This window comes from Stegostoma tigrinum, unplaced genomic scaffold (assembly GCF_030684315.1).
Source record: "Stegostoma tigrinum isolate sSteTig4 unplaced genomic scaffold, sSteTig4.hap1 scaffold_207, whole genome shotgun sequence".
NCBI lineage: Eukaryota > Metazoa > Chordata > Chondrichthyes > Orectolobiformes > Stegostomatidae > Stegostoma > Stegostoma tigrinum.
This window is the reverse complement of record NW_026728145.1, coordinates 248,076-260,794: the sequence shown is the minus strand read 5'-3', so window position 1 is coordinate 260,794 and position 12,719 is coordinate 248,076.

The following is a 12,719-nucleotide window of genomic DNA, read 5'->3' as shown; positions in this document are numbered from 1 at the left end:
CTGAACCACTAACCGAGAGGATATTTTAAAAGAGTCTCTTCATATCTGCATGAAAGAGAAATCATCAAGGTCATAACTTTCATTTTAGGAATAACTCGAACATTCAAAGTACTCACAGTCAGTGTCCCATTTCCTTGACCAGTCAATTTGATGTGAATCTTTCTTCCAAGTGGAAACTATAACAGCAATTATATTTGAGACTCAAACACTTCATTGCATCACCAATATTTCCTTGTCTGTTTGAAGCATAAGATAATGAAATAATCATGGACAGATTGGCCAACAGTGTAATTTAATGTGTGTTATGGCAACTCAAAATCACAACCATTGAAGTGATCTTTAAAAAGCTGTTGTCATACAACAGAGCACTTTTTGAGATGCAGTGATGAACATACTTCCTGAGATGCAAATAATATATTTCAAATTAATTCCAAAGAATACCTTTACAATTAAAAAGAAACTAAAAATCTCTTTACATTGCAAAGCTTGTCAGATTGCTATTAGTCAATGGAAATCGTTCAGAACAATTGTTTATTCCCAGATGAAAAGGAAGTGTATACATTTCATGACAACAAAATGTGAGGCTGGATGAACACAGCAGGCCAAGCAGCATCTCAGGAGCACTTTTGTCCTCCTGAGATGCTGCTTGGCCTGCTGTGTTCATCCAGCCTCACATTTTGTTGTCTTGCATTCTCCAGCATCTGCAGTTCCCATTATCTCGTATACATTTCATTTTCACATCTTATCCAAGAGAGAAAAAAAAACACCTTCATGAATGCATTGTCAAACAAGAAGACTCACAAAAAAAGTCATTTGGCCCATTGAATATTCCTCCATCATTCGGTGAGATCATGGTTGATCTCATTACATTTATCATGACACAGCATTTCCACCAAACCCTCCTTATAGCTAATACATTCCGATCCAAGTAACATCCTGGTAAATCTCTGTTTCTGGGCCATGCCTTGTCTTTCTAAATATTTTTTCAGTCATCTACAAATTTAGCCACAGCACATGCACCTCTTTCCTCCAAGTCATTAATAAACAAGCACAAGAGCTGTGGTTCCTTCAGCGCGACCTCATTTCTGACTGACAAGCCAACCCTGGCATCTCTGTCTATTTGTATCGGAGATAATGGGAACTGCAGATGCTTCAGTATCCAAGATAACAAAGTGTGGATCAGGATGAGCACACAGAAGTAGAAGGGTCTCGGCACAAAACGTCAGCTTTTACGCTCCTGAGATGCTGCTTGGCCTGCTGTGCTCATCCAGCTCCACACTTTGTTATCTCTGTTCATTTGCCTGTTCTTTCTATCGGACATGAATCATTGGCTATTTCGTTCCCAACACTTATCCCCTAACTCCCACCTCTCTGTGATACCCAGAGTGATGTATCTGTCAATTTCAATCTGCACCACAAACTCATTCACTTTGTTTCATACACTCCCTGCAATTCAATACAAGATCTTCAGTCTGGCATTTACAGCCACCCTTCTTATCTGCTGCAGCTGAAGTGAGACTCCTGACCATTTCCATACTTTTTGTCCTATTACTTGCTCTGGAAACTTTGCTGAGCACTTACCAGCTTCTAACTTTTTCCACAATTTTCCATGCAACTGAACTCACCCACTCCACACTTTTTATTTTAACGCCCTAGCCCCAGACCCAGCTCTGTATTTTGCGAGGATACTTGTCCCAATATGATTCTCGTCGAGCCTATAACAACAGAACGACTCCCTCCTTCCCCATACCGATGCCAATGTCCCATGAATTCAAACACATTTCTGCCGTGCCACCATTTGAACAATGTACATCTATAATTATGTTCACACCGTGCCAAATTGCTCAGATAATAATCCAGAGATTATTACCATTCTGGTTCTGCTTTCTCACCTCAGCACCTCGGTGCTCATAATCCCTCAGGAGAACCTCTTTCCTCTTTCTTCCATATCAATGGTACCTGCGTGGACCACGATAGCTGGATTTCTACTCCTCCCACTTCAAGTTCCTTTGTAGCCGAGATGGAATATCCTGAACCTGGGCACCAGGCAGGCAACACTACTTTCGAGACTCTCGATCCTGGTCACAACGAACAGTGTTCACTCCCCTAACTATACTACCTCTGATTATAACCACATTTCACGTTTTATCCCCTCCTGAATGTTCCACCTGTACCACAGTGCTACTGTCAGTTTACTCATCTTCCCGAAACCCTGCACTCTCATCCACACACGAAGAAAGAATCTCAAACCTGTTCGATAAGATCAAAGGCCAAGGTTCCTTCTGCACTACATCCTGGATCCTTCCACCTGCCCTGTTCTTTGTCATTGGCCACTGACCGAGTTTCAGCTAGTTAATCTAAGGTGTGTGACTGCCTCAAGAAGCACAGCATTCCCTGGTAACTCTGCCCCACATGATTTGTTGATTGGTCAAAACTGAGATTCCAGTTCATCAACCGTAAGCTGGAGTCTGGGGCCTGACCACTCGCCCGTCATGTAGGTACAAATCATCATCTGGCCTGGCATCTCCATTTCAATTACTTCGATCTTAATTTGATTTGAAAACATTCTGGTCTTTTAGTTTGTAGCCTGTAAATATTTCTCCGATTTACTTTCAATCTGAAAGCTACCGATAATAGATTCTTAAACCAGTAGCGATCACCAACCAATGAACCTGGTTCACCCTCTCGGTCCCTGATTCTGGCTTCAATTCACCGTCTCAAAAAAAAATGCTTATGAACTATCAGGCAAAAAAAGCAAGCAAATGGCACCTCTTACACTCTGCACTGACTTACCGCATTGCCACCAAGTTCCCCAAAATATATATTCACTTGGTGCATTTCACTCGAGATGTGATCTCTTCTTCCAGAACGTGCAAAGCACACTGATCCATAGCAATATACTGCCTTCAAAACCTCAGCTCTTAGCTTATTACTTTTGAGTACATTCTCAATGCTTTCTCCAAGTCCAAACACAACACATTTACTGGTTTTCCTCTGTTAATTCTCCTCCCAAAAGTTGCTCCAAAAACCCAAACAAATTAGCCAGACATAATTTCTCTTTCATCAGGCTATGGTGATTCTGTTTGATTAGATTCTGATTTTCCAAATGTCCTGCTATTATTTTCTTCATAGTTGATTGCCACACATTTCCAACAATAGATGTTAGACTGGTTTGGTTGTAGTTATCTTCTTTTTGCCTCTCTCCTTTTTAAATAGGGACATCACATCAGCATTTTTCCAGCCCTCAGATGCTTCTCGAGAATCTGAACCTTTTTGGGAAATTACAGTCAATGCATATACCGACTCTGAAGCTCATTGTTTAGAATCTTCGAAAGTAAACCACCACGGCAAAGAGTCTAATCTGCTTTTACTCCATTAGATTGTCGACAGCTACTTCTCTCATGGTAGTCATGGTGTGGTAGTGATGTGTTTAATTCCTCCCTGTATTCTTCAGTAATAAGGGGATCCTTGAAGTATCTTCCACTGGAAAGACTACCCTTCTCTCATTGTCGTTGTTCCTTGATTTAAAAATTAACCTGGCCATCTCAGCCGAGCATATAATTCATGGCATTACCTCTAAAACCTTCTCTGCTAAAGTGTTCAATAGATTGCTACAACCTGAAAGAAGTAATTCTTCCCCTAAATTAATAGGCAACCAATTTGAAAATGTGGCCTCTGGTCGTAAAATCTTTCACAATATTAAGGGAGTGCTGCACTGTCACTGGAGGCCCCAAACCCCACCTCTTCCTCCGGTACATTGATGACTGTATCGGCGCCGCCTCTTGCTCCCCAGAGGAGTTCAAACAGTTCATCCACTTCACCAACACCTTCCACCCCAACCTTCAGTTCACATCCCTCACCTTCCTGGACCTCTCAGTCTTCATCTCAGGTAACCAGCTTGTAACTGATGTCCATTTCAAGCCCACCGACTCCCACAGCTACCTAGAATACACCTCCTCCCACCCACCATCCTGCAAAAATTCCATCCCCTATTCCCAATTCCTCCGCCTCCGCCGCTTCTGCTCCCACGATAAGACGTTCCACTCCCGCACATCCCAGATGTCCAAGTTCTTCAAGGACCGCAACTTGCGCCCCACAGTGATCAAGAACGCCCTTGACCGCATCTCCCATATTTCCCGCAACACATCCCTCACACCCCGCCCCCGCCACAACCGCCCCAAGAGGATCCCCCTCGTTCTCACACACCACCCCACCAACCTCCGGATACAACGCATCATCCTCTGACACTTCCGCCATCTACAATCCAACCCCACCACCCAAGACATTTTTCCATCCCCACCCTTGTCTGCTTTCCGGAGAGACCACTCTCTCCGTGACTCCCTTGTTCGCTACACACTGCCCTCCAACCCCACCACACCCAACACTTTCCCCTGCAACCACAGGAAATGCTACACTTGCCCCCACACCACCTCCCTCACCCCTATCCCAGGCCCCAAGATGACATTCCACATTAAGCAGAGGTTCATCTGCACATCTGCCAATGTGGTATACTGCATCCACTGTACCCGGTGTGGTTTCCTCTACATTGGGGAAACCAAGCGGAGGCTTGGGGACCGCTTTGCAGAACACCTCCGCTCAGTTCGCAACAAACAACTGCACCTCCCAGTCGCAAACCATTTCCACTCCCCCTCCCATTCTTTAGATGACATAGCCATCATGGGCCTCCTGCAGTGCCACCATGATGCCACCCCAAGGTTGCAGGAACAGCAACTCATATTCCGCCTGGGAACCCTGCAGCATAATGGTATCAACGTGGACTTCACCAGTTTCAAAATCTCTCCCACCGCATCCCTAAACCAGCCCAATTCGTCCCCTCCCCCCACTGCACCACACAACCAGCCCAGCTCTTCCCCTTCACCCACTGCATCCCAAAACCAGTCCAACCTGTCTCTGCCTCCCTAACCTGTTCTTCCTCTCACCCATCCCTTCCTCCCAGCCCGAGCCGCACCCCCATCTACCTACTAACCTCATCCCACCTCCTTGACCTGTCCGTCTTCCCTGGACTGACCTATCCCCTCCCTACCACCCCACTTATACTCTCTCCACCTATCTTCTTTTCTCTCCATCTTCAGTCCGCCTCCCCCTCTCTCCCTATTTATACCAGAACCCTCACCCCATCCCCCTCTCTGATGAAGGGTCGAGGCCCGAAACGTCAGCTTTTGTGCTCCTGAGATGCTGCTTGGCCTGCTGTGTTCATCCAGCCTCACATTTTGTCATCTTGGATTCTCCAGCATCTGCAGTTCCCATTATCTATGGTGATTCTGTTTGATTAGATTCTGATTTTCCAAATGTCCTGCTATTATTTTCTTCATAGTTGATTGCCACATATTTCCAACAATAGATGTTACGTTGTTTCGGTTGTAGTTATCTTCTTTTTGCCTCTCTCCTTTTTAAATAGGTATCTCTCATCGGCAGTTATCCAGCCCTCAGATGCTTCTCTAGAATTTAAACCTTTTTGGGAAATTACAATCAACGCATACACCGACTCTGAAGCTCATTGTTGAGAATCTTAGAAAGTAAACCATCACGGCAAAGAGTCTAATCTGCTTTCACTCCATTAGATTGTCTACTGCTACTTCTCTAATGGTAGTGATGGTGTGGTAGTGATGTGTTTAATTCCTCCCTGTATTCTTTAGTAATAAGGGGATCCTTGAAGTATCTTCCACTGTAAAAACTACCCTTTTCTCATTATCACTGATAATGGGAAGCTCAGATGCTGGACAATCCAAGATAACAAAGTGTGAAGCTGGATGAACACAGCAGGCCAAGCAGCATCTCAGGAGCACAAAAGCTGACGTTTCAGGCCTAGACCCTTGTCTCATTATCATTGTTTCTTGATTTAAAAATTAACCTGGCCGTGACAGCCGAGCAGATGATTAATGGCATTACCTCGAAAATCTTCTTGGCTAAAGTGTTCAATAGAGTGCTACAACCTGAAAGAAGTAATTCTTCCCTGAATTAATAGGCAACCAATTTGAAAATGTGGCCTCTGGTCGTAAAATCTTTCACAAATGGGAGTAATCTCTACGGATATACACTATCAAGCCTCTTAAGAATCTTACATGTTGAAAAAATAAGATTTTTTCAATCTTATAAACGCCAATGAACGTAGTCCCACCCTGCCCAACTTTCCTAAGCATAGCAATCCCCTACGCCATTTCCGAAATCAACCCAGTCAACATGAGGTGTATGGCCTCCGCAGCATTCGCTCTGTGGCCGTACATGACTTGTCAGTTACCATCCTGCTGCTACGACTCTACTTCTATTTACGATGCAGTCCTCTGTCCATCCGAACATACTACCCTTGAACACATGGGGTCATTTCATTTGAGACACCTTATGAGCTGTACCTTATCAAATGCTTTGTTGAAATCTCAATGTACTACATCAACTGGTGGTCCTTCATCAGTCATGTTTGTTTCCTTCTCAAAGCACTGTAGCAAGTTTGTCAAGTATTATTTCCCCTTTATAAAAGGATGTTAACTCTGTAGGATGTTACAGCACACTCAGTACCCTGTTATTTCATCTTTCATTGCCGGCATGAACATCTACCCAGGTTGACCTAAATTGGCAATACTGGCTTGCTATTTTGTCGAAGTATCTTCGTAATAATGGTGTTATGTTCACAATCTTTCAATCCTCTGAGAATTTTCCACAATCTAAGGATTCTTGGAAGATTATCATCAGTGCCTCCATTGTATCTGTAGCTGCATTGTTCAACATGAGAGGATACAACTCATCACACCCCTTGGATATTTTCTCTACTGATTGGAGTCATGTTTGGAATTCTGTGCAGTGACATTCACTTTTAACAGTTTGCTACATACTACCAGGAACAGAAATTGTCATCCAGCTGCAACTAAACTAAAGCTTTCGGCACGGAAGGAAGTCTTTCAATTCATTATGAACCGAATAACTCCTGAAAAGGGCAATCCAATTTGCCTCAGTCCATAAATCTTCTTCCTCCAACATCCTGAGATGCATCATCTGTATTTCTTCAAATTTACCACAGATTCTGTTTCAATGATCCTTTCAGCAATACGCATGACAACAATTCGGCATTCTTAGTCCCCCTGTAGCCCCCGTTGCACACGTGCATTGTTAGATGATTATTTATTTGTGTGCCTGCTTTTTTGCTCGAATGGAGAAAGGTAAATTTCTGTTCTTTTGTCATCAGAGCTATTGCCTCCTCACTCTCATCTTCCTTGTTTTATCCTGTGCTGGAATATTTAATTTGTTGACATATCTGAAATATGTGGTTGAATGGATTGGGTTTTGTAACATTGCATTCCCCATAGACCATCTACCGATACTGTTGCTTGTTCTCACAGTTATTATCTTGCAGAGTGGAAAATGCAGTTTGAAAGCAATGGAACATTATCGATCAAGAAGTTGATGTATAAATTGCTGCGATCTTCTAAACTACAAGCTCACCTTCAATTCTTTCTCGGTCAGAGCATTGTGCTGGCGCAAATGAATCGTGTTCTCAATGGGACTTCCAAAACCATGGAATTGAATTTGCATATTGATTTCTTCTTCCCTCTTCAGAAATGCAAAGTAGTATCGTGATGAAGCTTCCAAGGCGATGATTGTGTCCTTCAATGAACGGAAAAGTGACTTTTAGATTCACGGAAATATTTCACTACTTCTATCGACATGAAAGGCAAACATTCTCCCTGCATATGACCCAGTCTCATTTTATCGTATCTTTCTGATTTTACATGCCACGGGATAATCATTGCAGTGGAACAGAAATGTTGATCATGGAAATTTATCACTGTTTTCATAAATAATGGCAAATTTTCAACATCTTGCAATTGTATGAAGGCTCAGTCTCATCACACCTCGCCTGCTGCACAAAGACATTCTGACACTGCTTTGAATGTTAGGGCTCAAACAAAACACAATCATGACACAAATGCATCAACACACCACTTTCAACAGGATCTGATATCCTTGCCAGGCACTGGAGGGGTTGCGGAGACTGGTGAGTGGATAAAGTTGTTCCTCTGTTCAAGCAGGAAAACGGGGACTTTCCAGGAAACTACAGACTGGTGAGTGTCTCATGTCTCAAAGGTATGGCCTAATAAGGGACAGCCAGCATGGCATTATGCGGGGCAGGTTATGTCTTACCAAGTCAGTTGAAGTTTTCAAGGAGGTGACAAGGGTGATCAATTCGGGTAGAACAGTTGATAACATATACATGGATTTTACGAAGGTTTTCAACAAGGTCCCTCATGGTATGCTCATCCAGAAGATTAAGATCCATGAGATCCGTGGTGACTTGGCCTGCCCATATAAGGCAGACGGTAGTGGTGGAAGGCTAACAAAGAGAACACAGTATAGGGCTGGAGGAACACAGCAGGCCAGGCAGCATCAACAATGTCAGCTTTCCTGTTCCTCTGATGCTGCCTGACCTGCTGCGTTCCTCCAGCTCCACACTTGGTTATCTCTGATTCCAGCATGTACAGTTCTTGCCGTCTCAGTGGTGGAAAGCTGTTTTTCTGGCTGCAGCTCAGTGACGAGTGGTGTTCCGCATCAATGTGACTTCTGCTGTTTGTGATATATGTAAATGACTTGGTTGCAAATGTAGACAGGGGATTAGGAAGTTTGCAGATGATATAAGGACCAGTGGACTTGTGGACAGCATGGAAGGTTGTCAAAGGACACAGCAAGATACAGACCAATTGCAAACACGAGCGGAGAAATGGCCGATGGAATTTAATCTGGGCAGGCATGAGGTGTTGCATTTTAGGAGACCAAGTGTTAAGGAAAGGGATACAGTTAATGGCAGGACCCCAAACAGCAGTGATGTCCAGAGGGATCTTGGGGTCCTAGACCATAACTCCCTGACAGTAGCCACACAAGTAGATAGGGTGGTCAAGAAGGCATATCGCATGCTTGCCTTTATTCATAGGGGTACTCAGTGCAAGAGTCAGGATGTCACATTGCAGCTTTACAAGACTTTGGTGAGACCACACAGAGTATTGCATTCAATTCTGGCCGCCACATTACACTAAGGACGTGCAGGCTTTGGACAGGGTGCAGAAGAGATTTACCAGCATGCTGACTGGAATAGAGGGTATGAACGAGAGGGAGAAGCTGGAAAAACTCTTCGTTTTCTCTGGAGCAGTAGAAGCTGAGGGCAGGCTTGATAGAAGTCTATCAAATTAGGAGTTACATAAATACAGCTAACGGTCAGAAAATTTCTCCCCCGGAGTTGAAGTGTCCACTATTAGGGGGCATGCATTTAAGCTGAGAGGGGGGAAGTTCAAAAGAGATGTGAGAGGCAAATATTTCACACTGAGCATGTTAAAAGTGTGGAATACATTGCCCGGGGTGGTAGTGGATGCAGATACGATGAAAGCATTTAAAAGGGACTTTTAGTTAAGTGCACGAATATGCAAGGAATGGAGGACTATGGATCAAGGACAGGCAGAAGGGATTATTTCATTTGTTGTCATGTTTGGCCCAACATGGTGGGCCAAAGGGCACATTCCTGTTGCTGTCGTGTTCCAAGTTTTATGCTCACCTGTGTCATGATTGCAAAAAGTAGGATTGGGAAGAATTTTTGAGAAGCGTTTGTGAACATCATTTCATGTAAGGACAAATGGGATAAGGATTAGGTGACACAGCACAATCAGATCTTGGAGCCCATGATGAATCATAGGGACCTCACAAGCACCAATGATCAGAGGGATCTCAGGATCTTGATGTGTATGCCTGTTGATCCCCCAATGTAATGGACCAGGTCGTTGAAGTGGTTTGGAAGGCAGATTGGATACTTTATTAGACTTAATATTAAGTGGTAGAGTTTCAGAATAGGCAGGGTATGTACAACACTGTTGAGCCGAACCAACATTAAGTCAACGATGAGAAAATACAGTGAGACTTGGACAACGATCAGGCTTGGCCTGATAAAGGATAAGTTACATTTGCATCATACAAGTGCTAAGCAGCAATCAGCTCCAACAAGAGAGAATATGACCATATCAAAAAAATTCCATGTCCTTACCCTCACATCATCGTTACATTTTTTTTTTAATGTGCAAGTGCAATCCAAGCCATGCAAGGCTACGGGCCAGGTGTTGGAAATGAGGTCAGAACAATTCAGTGCTTGTTCTTGACTGTCACAGAATCTGTCAGCTTAAGAATGTATTTCTCCTGTATTGTAGACTACTGAGGTGCTTAGCTATCCACTAAACCAAGGTTAACACTGATCTAAAACTAAACTGGGTCAGTTATATAATCAGCAGTAGCCAGGTCCACAGTGCAAACCACCCTGCTGTGGGACAGGGTCAGGCAAATCCAAGTGAGCGAGTGTGGTTGGAGACTCATTCGTTGGGGGCATAGATTCTGTCGCCACATTTGAGACACCAGGGCTGCCTGTTGCTTCCCTGGTGCAAGGTCAAGGACATCTCTGAGTGGTTGCAACAAATTCTTAAAGGGGGAGGGTGAGCAGCCAGAGGCCACGGTGCACGTTGGTACCAATGACATAGGCAGAAAGAGGGATGACACCCTGCGGACTATGTGCAAGGAGTTAGCAAAGAGGCTGAAAGGCAGGACCGAGAGGGTAATAATTTATGGGTTGCCATGAGTGCCACATCTTAGTGAGCTAAGTCATAGAAAGATAGGTGAGATGAATGCATGGTTAAGGAGCTGGCACATGGGGCAGGGTTTCCGGTTCATGGATAATTGGGACCGTTTCTGAGCAAGGGGTGACCTGTCTAAGAGGGATGGGAGGCAAGACGCTGTGAGCGGGTCAGGGCGGCGGGGGCCAGTCCGGGAGCGGGTCAGGGCTGCGGGGGCCAGTCCCTGTGAGGGGGTCAGGGCTGCGGGTCAGGACTGCAGGGGCAGGCCGCAGTGAGCGGGTCAGGGCGGTGGGGGTAGGCTGCTGTGAGCGGGTCAGGACTGAGGGGGCAAATCGCTGTGAACGGGACAGGGCTGCAGGGGGCAAGTCGCTGTGAGCGGGTCAGGGCTGTGGGGGGCAATACGCTGTGAGCGGGACAGGGCTGCGGGGGCAAGTCGCTGTCAGCGGGTCAGGACTGCAGGGGGCAATACGCTGTGAGCGGGACCGGGTTGCGGGGGCTGACCGCTGTGAGCGGGTCAGGGCGGCGGAGGCTGGCCGCTGTGAGCGGGTCAGGGCAGCAGGGGCAGGTCGCTGCGATCGGCTCAGGGCGGCGTGGACAGGCCGCTGTGAGCCGGACAGGGCAGCGGGGCCCAGTCCCTGTGAGCGGGACAGGACTGCAGAGGGCAATACGCTGTGAGCGGGACAGGGCGGCGGGGGCAGGCCGCTGTGAGCGGATCAGGCCGGCGGGGGCAGGTCGCTGCGAGCCTGTCATGGCGCCGGGGCCCAGTCCCTGTGAGCGCGTCAGGGCTGCGGGGCCCAGGCCGCTGTGAGCGGGTCAGGGCGGCGGGGCCCAGTCCCTGCCAGCGGGTCAGGGCGGCGGGGGCAGGCCGCTGCGTGCCTGTCAGGGCGCCGGGGCCCAGTCCCTGTGCGTGGGACTGGGCGGCGGGGCCCAGGCCGCTGCAAGTGGGTCAGGGCGGCGGGGGCAGGCTGCTGTGAGCGGGTCAGGGCGCCAGGGACCATTCCCTGCCAGCGGGTCAGGACTGAGGGGGCAGGCCGCTGTGAGCGGGTCAGGACTGCAGGGGGCAATACGCTGTGACCGGGTCCGGACAGCGGGGCGCAAGTCGCTGTGAGCGGGTCAGGGAGGCGGGGCCCAGTCCCTGCCAGCGGGTCAGGGCAGCGGGGGCAGGCCGTTGCGAGTGGGTCAGTGCTGCGGGGCACAGGCCGCTGCGAGCGGGTCAGCAGCGGGGGCAGGCCGCTGTGAGCGGGTCAGGGTGGCGGGCCCAGACCCTGTGAGCGGGACAGGGCTGCGGGGCCCAGGCCGCTGTGAGCGGGTCAGGGCGGCAGGGCCCAGTCCCTGTGAGAGGGACAGGACTGCAGGGGGCAAGTCGCTGTGAGCGGGTCCGGACAGCGGGGCGCAAGTCGCTGTGAGCGGGCCAGGGTTGCGGGGTCCAGTCCGTGTGAGCAGGTCAGGGCTGCAGGGCCAGTCCCTGTCAGAGGGACAAGGCTGCGGGGCCCAGTCCCTGTGAGCGGGTCTGGGCTGCGGTGGCCAGTCCCTGTAAGCGGGACAGGGCTGCGGGGCCCAGTCCCTGTGAGCGGGACAGGGCTGCGGGGCCCAGTCCGCTGTGAGCGGGACACGGCTGCGGGGGGAAGTACACTGTGAGCGGGTCAGGGCTGCTGAGGGCCAATCCCTGTGAGCGGGTCTGGGCTGCGGTGGGCAGTCCCTGTAAGCGGGACAGGGCTGCGGGGCCAAGTCCCTGTGAGCGGGTCAGGGCTCCGGGGGCCAGACCCTGCAAGCGGGACACGGCTGCGGGCGGAAGTACGCCGTGAGTGTGACAGGACTGCGGGGGGCAAGTCGCAGTCAGCGTGTCAGGGCAGCGGGGGGCAAGTCGCAGTCAGCAGGTCAGGGCTGCGGGGGGCCAGTCCCTCTGAGCGGGTCAGGGCAGCGGGGGGCAAGTCGCAGTGAGCGGGTCAGGGCGGCGGGGGGTGTGTCGCAGTCAGCGGGTCAGGACTGCGGGGGGCAAGTCGCAGTCAGCGGGTCAGGACGGCGGGGGGCAAGTCGCAGTCAGCGGGTCAGGTCTGCGGGGGCCAACTCGCAGTAAGCGGGTCAGGGCTGCCGGGGGCCAGTCCC